This window comes from Mus caroli, unplaced genomic scaffold (genome assembly GCF_978045245.1).
Source record: "Mus caroli unplaced genomic scaffold, Mus_caroli_1 scaffold_2, whole genome shotgun sequence".
NCBI lineage: Eukaryota > Metazoa > Chordata > Mammalia > Rodentia > Muridae > Mus > Mus caroli.
This window is the reverse complement of record NW_028227257.1, coordinates 160522427-160534728: the sequence shown is the minus strand read 5'-3', so window position 1 is coordinate 160534728 and position 12302 is coordinate 160522427. Positions and strand designations below refer to the sequence as shown.

Below are 12302 nucleotides of genomic sequence, written 5' to 3'. Positions count from 1 at the left end.
ATTAACTTGTCTGGAGAACATTACTACAATCTTTGGTATATGAAGCATAGATCCAGTGATTGCAGTAGGGGCCTTAGACTACAGCAATGGAATTGATTACAGCTCAGCTTTGCACAAATGAACAGTGTTCACTATTGTGGGAAAGGGATGTATCTTTTCCTCGCACATCCTAGGTTTGTAGTTAAGGCTCCTGGCAACAAGAAGAAAGCAAATAGATTTATTGATGTAAATGTTATGTGATCCTGGAGACTTTATAAGAACATGAAGATCCCCAAAATAGGTAAACTCACCTGAGTCTTATATTTGATAAAGAAAGGAATCGTGATAAAGAAATATGATCAACAAAGGAAATGTGACCCAATGGTAGCTAACTGGGAGAAGCAGCAAGTATCTGTTCAGATTCTTCTCTCAATGAGTCTTCAGAGAAAAGGCCATTCCCTTCAGCCTTGGGGAGGTAACATTTTAGGTGAGAACTGTGTGACCTACTCAGGGGATGAAAAGAAAAATGTGAACAGTCTTTTCTTTTCTGCTATGCTGTCAGATTCCTTCAGCTTAAAACACTCAGTATGCCATATCTTGAGGCAGAGTAACCTAAGACAATCACCATCAATGATTATAATTAAAACATCTTATCGAAGTTGTAGCAAAGATATGTGTGTGGAAGTTGTATTTATCATATAAAACAAAATGAGTGTGTGTATGTACATGTGTGCATGTGCATATGTGTGTGTTCATATGAAATGCATAAATGTGCATGTGTGGGGGCAGGTAAAATAGAACTAGATTTCTCTGAAATTTAAAGTTTTCTCCACAAAATAATAAGGGAAATGGGACATTGTATGGCAGTATACAAATTTGTCTTTAAAAAAAAAAAAGGCTTAAAGTGAAGCCCATTCATTTTTTCAGACTTCAATCTGATTGGACTAGTGGCTTGTCCAGGAGCTACACCCACAATGCAGCCATAACCTGGGATCCTGAGCACTTAGTGGATCTGAGATGCATTGGTTTCAGAAATTTACAGAGACCTGAAATGCGTATCATAAAAGCAATAGTCCTTCAAACATTTCTCGACTGTAGAATGTCCTATCTTGCTGTAAATACTTGCTAATTACTGCACAGTCTTTCCTGGGGATGATTACAGATCAGCCCCTCTCTCCCTAGACTCACTTCTCTCTTCAGCTGAGACAGAGTTAAGATTAATTGGAAGGTGTGCTTTTCACACGTTTGTAAGAGAGGAAAAAGTAAAATGCTTTCCTTGTTTCTGTTTCAGGTCTCATGATGATACTTCTATAACAAAAGGCAGTTCTGAAGAGCAACACAAAACAAATACTGTGTGTTACATGACAAGGGAGGCTTCAGAAACTAAAGTTTTCATATCTAACGCTCAAAGAGAACTACGTACTTTGTGGTTACATCTAATGAAAACTGGACAGTTGTGTGTCTCTATATTTAGACAGAGTGGATGGGAGCCAGTTATAAATTGGGGTGGGGAGGGGGAGGGGGCTCTCTTCTGGTGCTTCTTGATGTCTAAGCATTCTCTCTTCCATACCTAACGCTTGCCTCATGGGGTCTTTAAGAGAGATCTGGGAGACAATAGCAATGCTGCACTTTTCCAGATTTCCTTCTACTGACAAAGGTCCCATAGTGTTTCTTGTGGTCCATTATGATAGAGATTGCTGCTCAGGAAAACACGACCCTAGAATGTCAAGGGAGATTAGCTCTCAGTGCTCCCTTCTAATGGCTGTCAGTTGCTTAAGCATTTATACCCTCTTTGTCCTACAGACCTGAGAAACTGAATTAAGACTTGGCAAAATATAATTTTGGTGAACACACAAGTTAACTCCAAATAGCCTAGCCTTCTTGAAGCTGAGTTTCCTAGTCAAGAAAAGGGGTTTTCTTACCTGGCTGCCAAGATTATAGCAGGGGCTCAAAAGTGACTGGCAAATGCCTAGTCAGTAGAAATGCAAATCAGACACTAAAAATACATTTCTTACCTAGATGACAGAGGACAAAGTTGTGAAAGCAAATTGCTCTTGTGCCGTCTTCTTTATTGTGTTGGTCTGAATGACATTCCAAAATGCTCAGGGACGGAGCATGCTCCAGGAGTACTTTCACTGAATAAATCCATTGGTTATAAGCTGTAGGGAGAAGAATGAAAATCATTTGATTAAATGTATTGTTTCCTAAGCTCAGAGGACATTTCAAAATAAGCATGTGCTGTAAAAAAAAGCACCAACTAGGTGATTATATTGTTACCTTTTTATCTGTCATTCTGGCTTAAATTGTCACCTTTCAACTAATTTCCACTGAGGCCCCAACATCATTTTTTCTCTTCACATTAAATAATATAACAACACCCTTTACCATTGAATTGTTAATATCAGTAATTTTAAATGAGTGAAGTTTTGGTACTTGTTTGGTCAGAAGAATCCATATTCTGCTCCTCATTCAGTTTCCTAGGGTGCCTCTCCCATGTTCAAATTTTAGCCATAATTAGTACTGAAAACAATACAAATTACCTAAAACATAGGAAGTTATGTCCCTCAATTTTTCTCCTAATTTTTATCAAAAGAGGGATATCTGTTTAAAATACAACTTATATAAAAGCTTGTTGACTGTAGGTTAGTGGCAGAGCCATGATCAAATGGAAACATTAGGTTTTACTAAATTTTAGATTACCACTCTGAGTTTTTTACAAGAGTCCCTCATCAATAAATAAATTAACTACCTTCCTTTCCTCTTAGCAGTGGGTGTTATTGGGTAATAAACTGGTGCATGTAGTGAAAGCCAGTGACCGAGGAACAGCCAACAGAGGAAAGAGTATAGTTTGAGGCGAAGGCTACTAGAAGCAGATGTATGGTTTGAATGGTCATGAACCACATAGGTTCATATACTTGAATGCTTGGTCTCTGGTTAATGGAGCTGTTTGAGAGGAATAAGAAGGTTTGGCCTTGCAGGAGATGTATCACTGAGAATGAACTTTTAGGTTTCAAAAGAACATAATAGGATCAGTGTTTTCCCTCTCCCCCCTCCCCCTCCCCGCACCCTCCCCACCCCCCCACCCCTCTCTCCTGCCTGCTGATCAGGATGTAAGTCTCTCAGCTACTGCTCTAGCACCACACCTGTCTGCTTCCTGCCATGACAATCATGACCTAATCTTCTAACACTGTAAGCAAACCTCCAATAAGTGCATTGTTTTATAACAGTTCCCTTGGTCACGGTGTCTCCTCGCAAGAATAGCAACCCTAGCTCAGGCAGTAGAAGAACCTTGGAGAGTGACCTCATTATGTTGATGAGCTTTTTGTTATGGTAAGAAACACCAGAGAAATTAACTCATGATGAAAAGGGTTTGACTCTCCGCTTCAGAGTCTTCCACCCTCACTTTTGTCTTTATGTTGAGAGTCTTTGATGAGATAGAACACTGCTGTGGGGACACATGACAAAAAACTGGCTCACCTCATGACATAACAGAAGCACAGGGACAGTAAGGGGCTGGAGCCCTCAACATCACCTTTTCAAGAGCATCTAATTCTCTTCCACTGAGCTCCAGCTCCTTAGGTTCACAGTAATGCCACAGGCTGGAAACAAGGTATTCAACACATGAAGTGTGTTTGTGATTCAAATACAGGCTTACTTATTCCAAACACATCACTTTATAAATGAAGGAAGAGCAGGCAGGTGAGATAAAGTGACGAATAAACAAAACCAAATTCGCCTCAGAGAAATCAAGTGTGTGAAATGGCAGCCTTCTCTCTTTGCTCAAATTAGGTACAGAACTCAAATTTTCAAAAGTGAAGTCTGAGTTGATTGAGCCATCACACTAATTGAGTATTTTCCTAATGTCTACTCAAAAGCTGTGCTCTGGAAATGCACACTCTGTGTCCATAGGAAAGTAAAGGCCAGATCCTGTTCCTCCAGGGCACCCACATTGCTCTTAGCACAAATGCTGCTCACTTTTGTGCTGAGAAGGTTGTCTCCCTGTAGTCCCGTTGGTGCTGGTTGCTCTGTTCTTTTAGGGAGACCATCATCTGTTGAGTATGCATCAATGGTTTGCATCACTCTGAGCCAAGTGCTTCAGGGAAATAGAAAAGTACAAAACCAGACTTCTAGGGATCTTGCATAGAATTGGAACACATGTCTAAGAGATGGATGAGGACAAGGAGACATGTACCTGAAAGTCTGATATAGAACCTAGACGTACCTTCATATTTTCTCTATATTACACATGTAAAATGTGAATGGGTTTTAAATATAAATATATGGATAGACTAATATGTACCTGAATGTATATGTGTGTGAGTGCACACATATTAATATGAAAGTATGCCAATATTACAGGCCTATAAAGGAGAAAGAAAGCTACATTCTAGGGAAGGGGGTAGCATACATATGCACTTGACATTGGTAATACCCACCATATACTCCATCATTAGACAGGGAATGAATCTGTTGATAGCAGGGCGGTTCATGGCAGGGATAGTTGGTTGGATATATTTTAGGTGAACAATAATACCAGGCTGAGCCCTTATGCTTATTAATTTACCAGAACAATCTGACTCATTAACATCTGTGGTGGTTTAAATAAGAATGACCCGCATAGGCTCAGATACTTGAATGCTTGGTTCCCAGTTGGTGGAACATTTGGGAAGGATTAGGAGGCCTTGTTGGAAGAGCTATATCACTGGGGATGAGTGCTGATGTTTCAAAAGTCCACTCTATTCCCAGGTAAGTTTCTTTTCTCTGCCTTGTCTGTGAATCAACCTTAAGCTCTCAGCTGCTGCTCCAGCAACATGCCTGCTTGACTTTTACCATGTTTTCCACTATATTGTTGCTGGACGTTAGCTCTCTAAAACCAAGAACACTGAATTAAGTGCTTTCATTAATAAGTTGCCTTGGTCATGTTTTGCCATGGCAGTAACTCAGACATGATCCTATGATTAAGTGAATTCTTCATGGTAGAAAGTAGAGAAGATAAATTGCCCATTGACCCATTAAAATGACACAGAGCCGAGCTATTACCAAAATCAACCCTCAGCTTACATTGCTTTTCTAACTCTGCTTTATGAAGGAGTCTGTTCCAAAGACAGCACAGAAACAGCTAGAGTGTTTGGGGTTTGATCCTTATATGAATTTGTATGCCTTCTCTTTATTCTTCTCTCACTGTGAAAACTACTTTGGCCAAAATGGACTAAGAAACACACTTGACAAAGGAAATCCTCTCTCAGTGGAGGATATGAAAATGGATCTTATGGAGCCACTAAGAAATAGAAATATCAAGGTTGGACCTTCCAGTCAGTGTACCACTCTGTCATGTGACTGATCCTGCCTGCCCTGGGATAACCTTGAAAGATCATAAGTATAGCCTGAGAGGAAAAGGAAAGGGAGGTGAGAGTGATCAGACAAAGTCACTGAAGGATGTGGCTTCAGCTGTGTACTGATCTAATGTTAACCACCCACTAGGATCAAAGAAGAACATTCTATATGTAAGGTATGCTTAGCATCAAGCAAGGCCAAGGCAACGACTTCCATCCTTATTGGAGATCTCCATGCAATGTGAGAAAGAGCATGCTCAACAAGGATGTAGAAGAACTTTAGTTGTCAAGATATGAAGGAAAAGCTTGATCAAGGCCACTATTGCCCCACACCATGAAGTTAGCCATCTTTATTAGCTTCTGAAAATGGATGTGGACAGTTTGGTTTGTGGCAGAGTCAGGTGGTATATCCCCCTCTACTGAGCTCAAAATTCTAGCAGGGACATAAATTTAGTGCAAGAGGACCAACAAAATCTAGACCAACCTTGCCTACATTGCAGGACAATGGAATAAATGGTGTCCTAAGAGTCTCATATCACCCTTCTTTGCTTGCATGTCATTTAAGATCTTCTAGCAGTCATTTTCCTCTGATGGACCTAGGTCTTCCTTATATTCCAGTATGTGCAAGGTCAAAACATAGGAAGCCCCCAAAATTCTGATAAGGTGACCTCTTCTCTCCTCTATGAAATTCCCTAGCCCACACCCCAGTGAGAACTGCCTCTAGACATGCCATTTCAGACTCTCCCAATCAGGTTTGTCCATCTATAACCCACCTCTTCTGTGTGCTGAGAAGGGCATATCTTCTGTGTGCTGAGAAGGGCATATCTTCTGTGTGCTGAGAAGGGCATGTCTTCTGTGTGCTGAGAAGGGAATGTCTTCTGTGTGCTGAGAAGGGCATATCCTCTGTGTGCTGAGAAGGGCATATCCTCTGTGTGCTGAGAAGGGCATATCTTCTGTGTCCTGAGAAGGGCATATCCTCTGTGTGCTGAGAAGGGCATATCCTCTGTGTGCTGAGAAGGGCATATCCTCTGTGTGCTGAGAAGGCCATGTCTTCTGTGTGCTGAGAAGGGCATATCCTCTGAGTCTTCACAATCCCAGTTTGTCTCAGAAGCTTCCGGAGAATTAAGAAATGATCCTGAAATTCAAGCCTCTCCTGCGTCTCCCTGCACAACGAGAGACATAGACAGCAAGTCTCACCAATCTTCAGCTCATGGGTGAGGGAAAGAGAAGATTTGTGAGCTAGAAGTTACCACTGGTCTAACCTAGCAGTGAGTGGGACACCTTCCTGACCTATTAGGATTTTGTAATTCGTTTTATTTTAATCCAATTTCTTGATTTTTAAGCCATAAATTAAATGCTTCAAAGCTAATGACTTCAACGGCCTCTGACTTTTCAATTGACCCCCATTTTTAGCATCAAGGTTGAGGTGCTAATGTGTGTGAGTCTGAGATGGGTTAGATGACTGTAGGTCAAAGTCATCAAGTACAGTGGACACACTGACATTAGTTCTTAGGGCAACTCCATGCCAGTGAGCCTGTGGAGAAAACCTCATTGGAATCTTGACATCCTTCTTATAAGTAATTTGCCTTCTTCCCTGATATTCAAGTCATGCGCTGGACAAATAACACCAATAGGAGGACATCTGAATGTTGAAGAAAATGAGTTTCTGCTGTTCTACATCCATATACCACTGCCTAAACCAAGTTCACATCCAGGCTTGGTTAAGAGAAATTCCAGAGCACAGTTAAACATGGCACCACCAGGGGGCAGTATAAAGTTGTGTCCACTAATCATTTCAGTCTTGACCAAAGTAAAATTCAAACCTCACAGCCTTTCTGTCTTGCAGGAGACTCTCATTAAAGCCCATAGATGCCATTCGTACTGCCAAACTGTAGAGAAAGTTAGTAACCCTGGAGAACACCACACTCCATTCATTGCAACACAGATTTCCTCCTCAACCAAATTCAGTTTCAAAGGAGCCTGCCCTCGTTTATTTATTTACCTTTATTTATTGTCTAAGATGACTATTTCTCAAGGATTTCAAGATCTCAAACATGAATATATGATTTCTAGCTATGTAATATCCCTGTACTAAGCTATAAAATTTTTAAGCAAAATTTTGATTTCCTGTTTCTTTCAGAATTCTGCCTTTTGTATTTATAAATACAAAAATTTATAAGTTTGTATTTATAAAAATTTATAAATACAAAATAATAAAATTTGTATTATTATTTTTAAAGGTACCCAAGGGCACCAGGGACAGAGTGACAGCCACATGACTTTTGTTCAGTTCTTGCCATGTATCAAGCCTTTGGAAACAGGGGTCCAGAGGTAACTCCGGGATTCTGTGAGCTTACAATCCTCCAGGGACCCTAGGAAATGACAGAGAAGTCAATGCCCCGGTCCTTGGAGGCCCAGCAAGGAAAGACCTAGTCAGCTTCAAAAGTGGGAAAAAGAAACCAGAGAATCATTTTTGCAAATAGGTGCAGCTCTTGTAAGCTAATGTCCTCAGGATCTCTGGATTTGGGGTGAAAGCCTGAGTCAGTTTTCTACTTTGTCAGGTCCATCACTGTCGAGTAGGGCATGGCATGTGCTTATCACAAGAGCAGTGCAGTCTGAGTTAATGACTGCCCATTAGGAAGAAAGACTTTCCCCTTGTGCTAGAATTTTCATAACTTCCCTAATATGTTCTCTGGGTGATTTCACAAATAGATGCAACATGAGGGTAGACACAAGTGAGCAACCAAAGTAGACATGCTGAGAAGTTTAGAAGAGTGTTAACTGTTTAGACTGAAGCAGCAATGCAATGATGTCACCATGTTATGAACCAGGCACTGCCTCCTTATCTAATGTGCCCGTATTCTAATTTATTCTAGTTAGCTAAACAGAAAAACAGCCCTTATTTTTCGGAAAGGTTTAGGTAGGCATTTGCAGACTTTGAATCCTGATTCGTGGTTTGTTATTGACATTGGAAAAGTCATTAAAGCTCTCGTTTCTTATTTCTCTTGAGTAAAATAGAAGCCATAAAATGGACCATCTCCGTGGGATGCTGAGATGAATGTCAGGAATGAAAGAAATAGAAATATATTTCACAAATGCAGATTAGAATTGAAATGATGAAGCTGAGCCCCAGCAACGTGCCAGGCATCCGGTCTTACAGAGGAGTAGTGTGATCCTCTGACCACTTCCATCTTCAGTGTATTTATGCGAACCCCAAGGACATCATCCAGCCACTGTCAACTTTAAACCAAGCTGACACACAGTCTTTACAGGCAAGGAGGAAATAACATGGTTTTTTTTGTATTCTTTAGGATGAGGGGATAGCTAACGTTCATCAAACTGATGATGAAAATGAGTTGTTTAGGGACAAAAGGAGCAGCCTGGATTTATTACATAGGAAGAAAGCCGTGTCCCTGTGTGTGAAGGGAAACACTGTAAGCACCAGTCCTCTGTAGTCTCTGTAACATGAAAGCAAAAGTTAGTCTGCTTGTGTTTATTTATTGACACAGAGTTTCACTATGTAGCCCTGGCCAGCCTGGAACTTGCTATGTAGACCATGCTGGTCTTGAATTCATAGAGATCCTCACCTCCACCTTTCTCTGCCAGAATTAAGGCCATGACCCATCATCACTCCTGGCCAGCTACTTTATAATGTAATGTACACTAACACCTGTCGTAGTGCCTAGCCAAGTGGCCATAAAGCAAATAATTTGTTAAAATCATGGTAGAGCTGTATCAGGTGGTTTGCTTGAAACTGCTAATCATAAAAATAAAAGTCCTTTAAAAACTGCATTTACTGTAAAGTTCCGTTATAAAATAATCACAATATAGAGATAATTCATTTTAAATCTCAACTCATGGCAACATTTTAAAATTTTTTCAAGAGTGAGCTAGTTATGGAGGCACATGCTGATAGCATGCACTGAAGAGGCAGAGACAGGAGGATTACAGATTTGAGGTAAATCTGAACTAACTTGTAGGGGTTTGGGAGATGAAATAACAGATAAAACATTTGCTGAACACACAGGAGGACTAGTTTGACTCCCTAGCACCAATGTAAATGTCAGATGGTCTTGGCAGGATGCCTGTAGTCCCAGCCTGTAGAAGATAGAGATGGGATCCCCCGAACAAGCTGTCCAGCACAGCTGGCTGAATTGGCAAACTCTAAATTCCAGTGCAGAGAAAGTAAGGAAGACACCAGACAACCTCTGGCACCCTCCTTGTATATGTATGTGCCAATGGGTTTGCAAACACACACATACATACATGCACAGATATGACAAATGTGTACTAAGGTCAACAAAATAATTTTTTGAGACTAGGACTCTGTCAATGTGAATTTTAACTTTGATATGTGTTGTGTCTAGAGGTCAGGCTTTCCCCCAAGCTTGAGTGCACAGAAAGTAATGGCAGTTACAACATAGCATTTCAGCTTAACTGAGATAGCTCACCTGGGAAAAGGTAGTTTCCATCAGACGGATTGTGCCCTTATTTACTCTTAAGCATCCACAACATTTTCAAATGGGAAGGCAAGATTTGATGCCAATGAATGAGAACCCCAGTTACTCCTTAGAAGCCTATGCAAAACAGCAGAACTCAGTAAACATGACTTGGAGTAGTGAGTTCAAGGCTCTTTCACAGTAGAGAAGCCATGTTTGAGGCTCCTATCAAATCGTATAGTTCTACTGTGAAACAAAAACAAATAAAAAGTGCCTGGGCTGTCTCTCTTTGCAGAAAGTGTATATTCTCCCAGATTACCGTAAGTCCCCAAAAGCGATTGTGAAGAGGAAAATAAAAAAGATTACCACTCAGTAGAAAACACTAGATTAAAGAAAGCTATTTCAATAGCTGTATTTGTTGGTTTGAACCCATATTCAATAAAGACATTTACTAATCATCTCTTTTAGCTACTTTGGATAACTTATATCTGATGAAAAATAATACCTGAAATCTTGGGTGAAGTGCAGGTTGCTCTCCTATGTAATTAATTTGTTTGGGGGTCCATATTTACTGCAAAAAAAATCATTTGTGGTGGATAGTGACAAAGAGAAGCACAGGCTGGATGGCTGCAGGAGGACATTTGCTGAATGAGACACCTCTGTCATACCTCTTTTCTGCAATGGAATTCACGTATATATTTACACTGAAGTCCACATACACAGAGTTACCAGTTTCAAACCCTTGGTTGTCTGATGCCATTTTGGTGGTGGTCTACACACAGAAGAAATTAAAGCTTCAGCTATCAGCAGCCATGTGTCTTCCTCCAAGGACTGTGTTTGAGGGGCCAGTTTCTCTTTCAACCTTGTTTTATGCTCACAATAGTAAGGGATATGGGGAAAGCATCCTCACTTGGAAATATTGACTGCAGGTGTTTACTGCTCCCTGAAGCTGGAAGAGAAGGGGACAGGGTTGTTTTCTTTTCTAAAAACAGCCTCTCTCCCCATATTCTGGAACCTGTTCGTGTCATTGCCCCTGGAACATCTTTCTAGCGATTTCTATTGTTTCTGTTTTTATTTTCCTTTTTTTCTTTCAAACATGAGTAAAATCATGTACATTTTAAAAGAAAGGGGTAAAAGGTTCAAAAGAGGTCAAAGACCTCAAATGCAGTCTTCCTCAGGAATCTTTAGCTCCTAGTGATGTATTTGGCTTTCATGAACCTTATGGCTGGACTCTATCCCTGAATTATCCTTATTTCCCAAAATGTAATTCAATGAAATTAAATGTTGGTGCAGAAAAGAATCGCAGGAGATTTTCTGGTCTTTAAAATCTCGGGCACTCTGTGGCCATGTGTGTTTTCCCCAAACAATTGTTTTTAGACCCCCCCCCCTTTCTCCTCCACCTCTCTCTGGGGCCCAGTGCCAATGTGAGCACAAGCAAGGCCAGTAGAGAGTGGCAATGTCGAAGTTTCTGGAGTGAATCTCTGTGTTGTAGACAAAGTGTCTACAGCCTGGGTTTTAGAAAGAGAAAGCTGGACCTTGGAATAAATCTTCAAGGATTTCTGCACATTCTCGGGTCCTTCCACCATGTGGGACAGTTAAACACTAGTTGCTTTCTTAAGACACTCCGCTCTGAATTTAATTATAAACAACAAGGGGGTGCTCGCTTCAGCAGCACATACACTAAAATTGGAACAATACAGAAAAGATTAACATGACCCCTGCACAAGAATGACAAGCAAATGCATGAAGCATTCCATATTTTTTTAGACCATTGGGACTTTGAGAGACTGAACCACCAACCGAAGAATATACACTGGCTCTACCTAAGCCTTCCCACACATACGGAGCAGATGTGCAGCTTGGTCTTCATGTGGGTCCTGAACAACTGTAATGGGGGCTATCCTAAAAACTATTGCCCAAATGTGGGATATGTTCTTCTAGTGGTGATGCCTTATTTAGCCTCAGTGAGAGAGGATGCACATATCCTTCCAGACTTGATGGGCCAGGTTGGGGGATGCCCAAGGGGATCCCCACCCACTCAGAGGAGAAGAGGAGGGGGAATAGCGGAAGGATAGTGAGAGGGGGTGATCAGGAAGGGGACAGTAAGTGGGATGTAAAGTAAATAAGAAAAAAACTAATAAATAAAAATTAAATAAATAAAATAACAACCAGGTTAGATACAGAATAAATATATTAAAAAATGAAAAAGAATAACAAAGAGAGTATAAGAATCTGAAAGTATAAGCTATTGATTAAATCACACTAAAAGACTAAAAACAATCTACAGATTCTGCAGGCCAGCTAATTGTTCAGTTTTCCAATTTGTAAGCTATTCACACACTGAAATTCTAATTTTTAATCACTATCTATCTTATAACTACACATATAAGAAAGTTTGACTATAGCTCAGATAATAATAGAATTTAAATGTCTGGTTTGTGATAAATACACAGTTATTAGATTAAGTAGAGAAAATAGTATAACAAATGAAAATTTCACTTAACATCTAAAAGATGAAATTAATTTTAAGAGTAGATTAGTTGCTGTCACT

At 40.3% G+C, this 12302-nt stretch overlaps 1 non-coding gene across 1 annotated transcript; it reads left to right on the top strand.

Annotated features, from left to right (window-relative positions):
- Nucleotides 1-11407: 11407 nt before the first annotated feature.
- Nucleotides 11408-11514, top strand: LOC115030412 (U6 spliceosomal RNA). The gene has a single exon (XR_003836018.1). It is a non-coding gene; the product is annotated as a U6 spliceosomal RNA (small nuclear RNA).
- The last annotated feature ends 788 nt before the right edge of the window (nucleotides 11515-12302 follow it).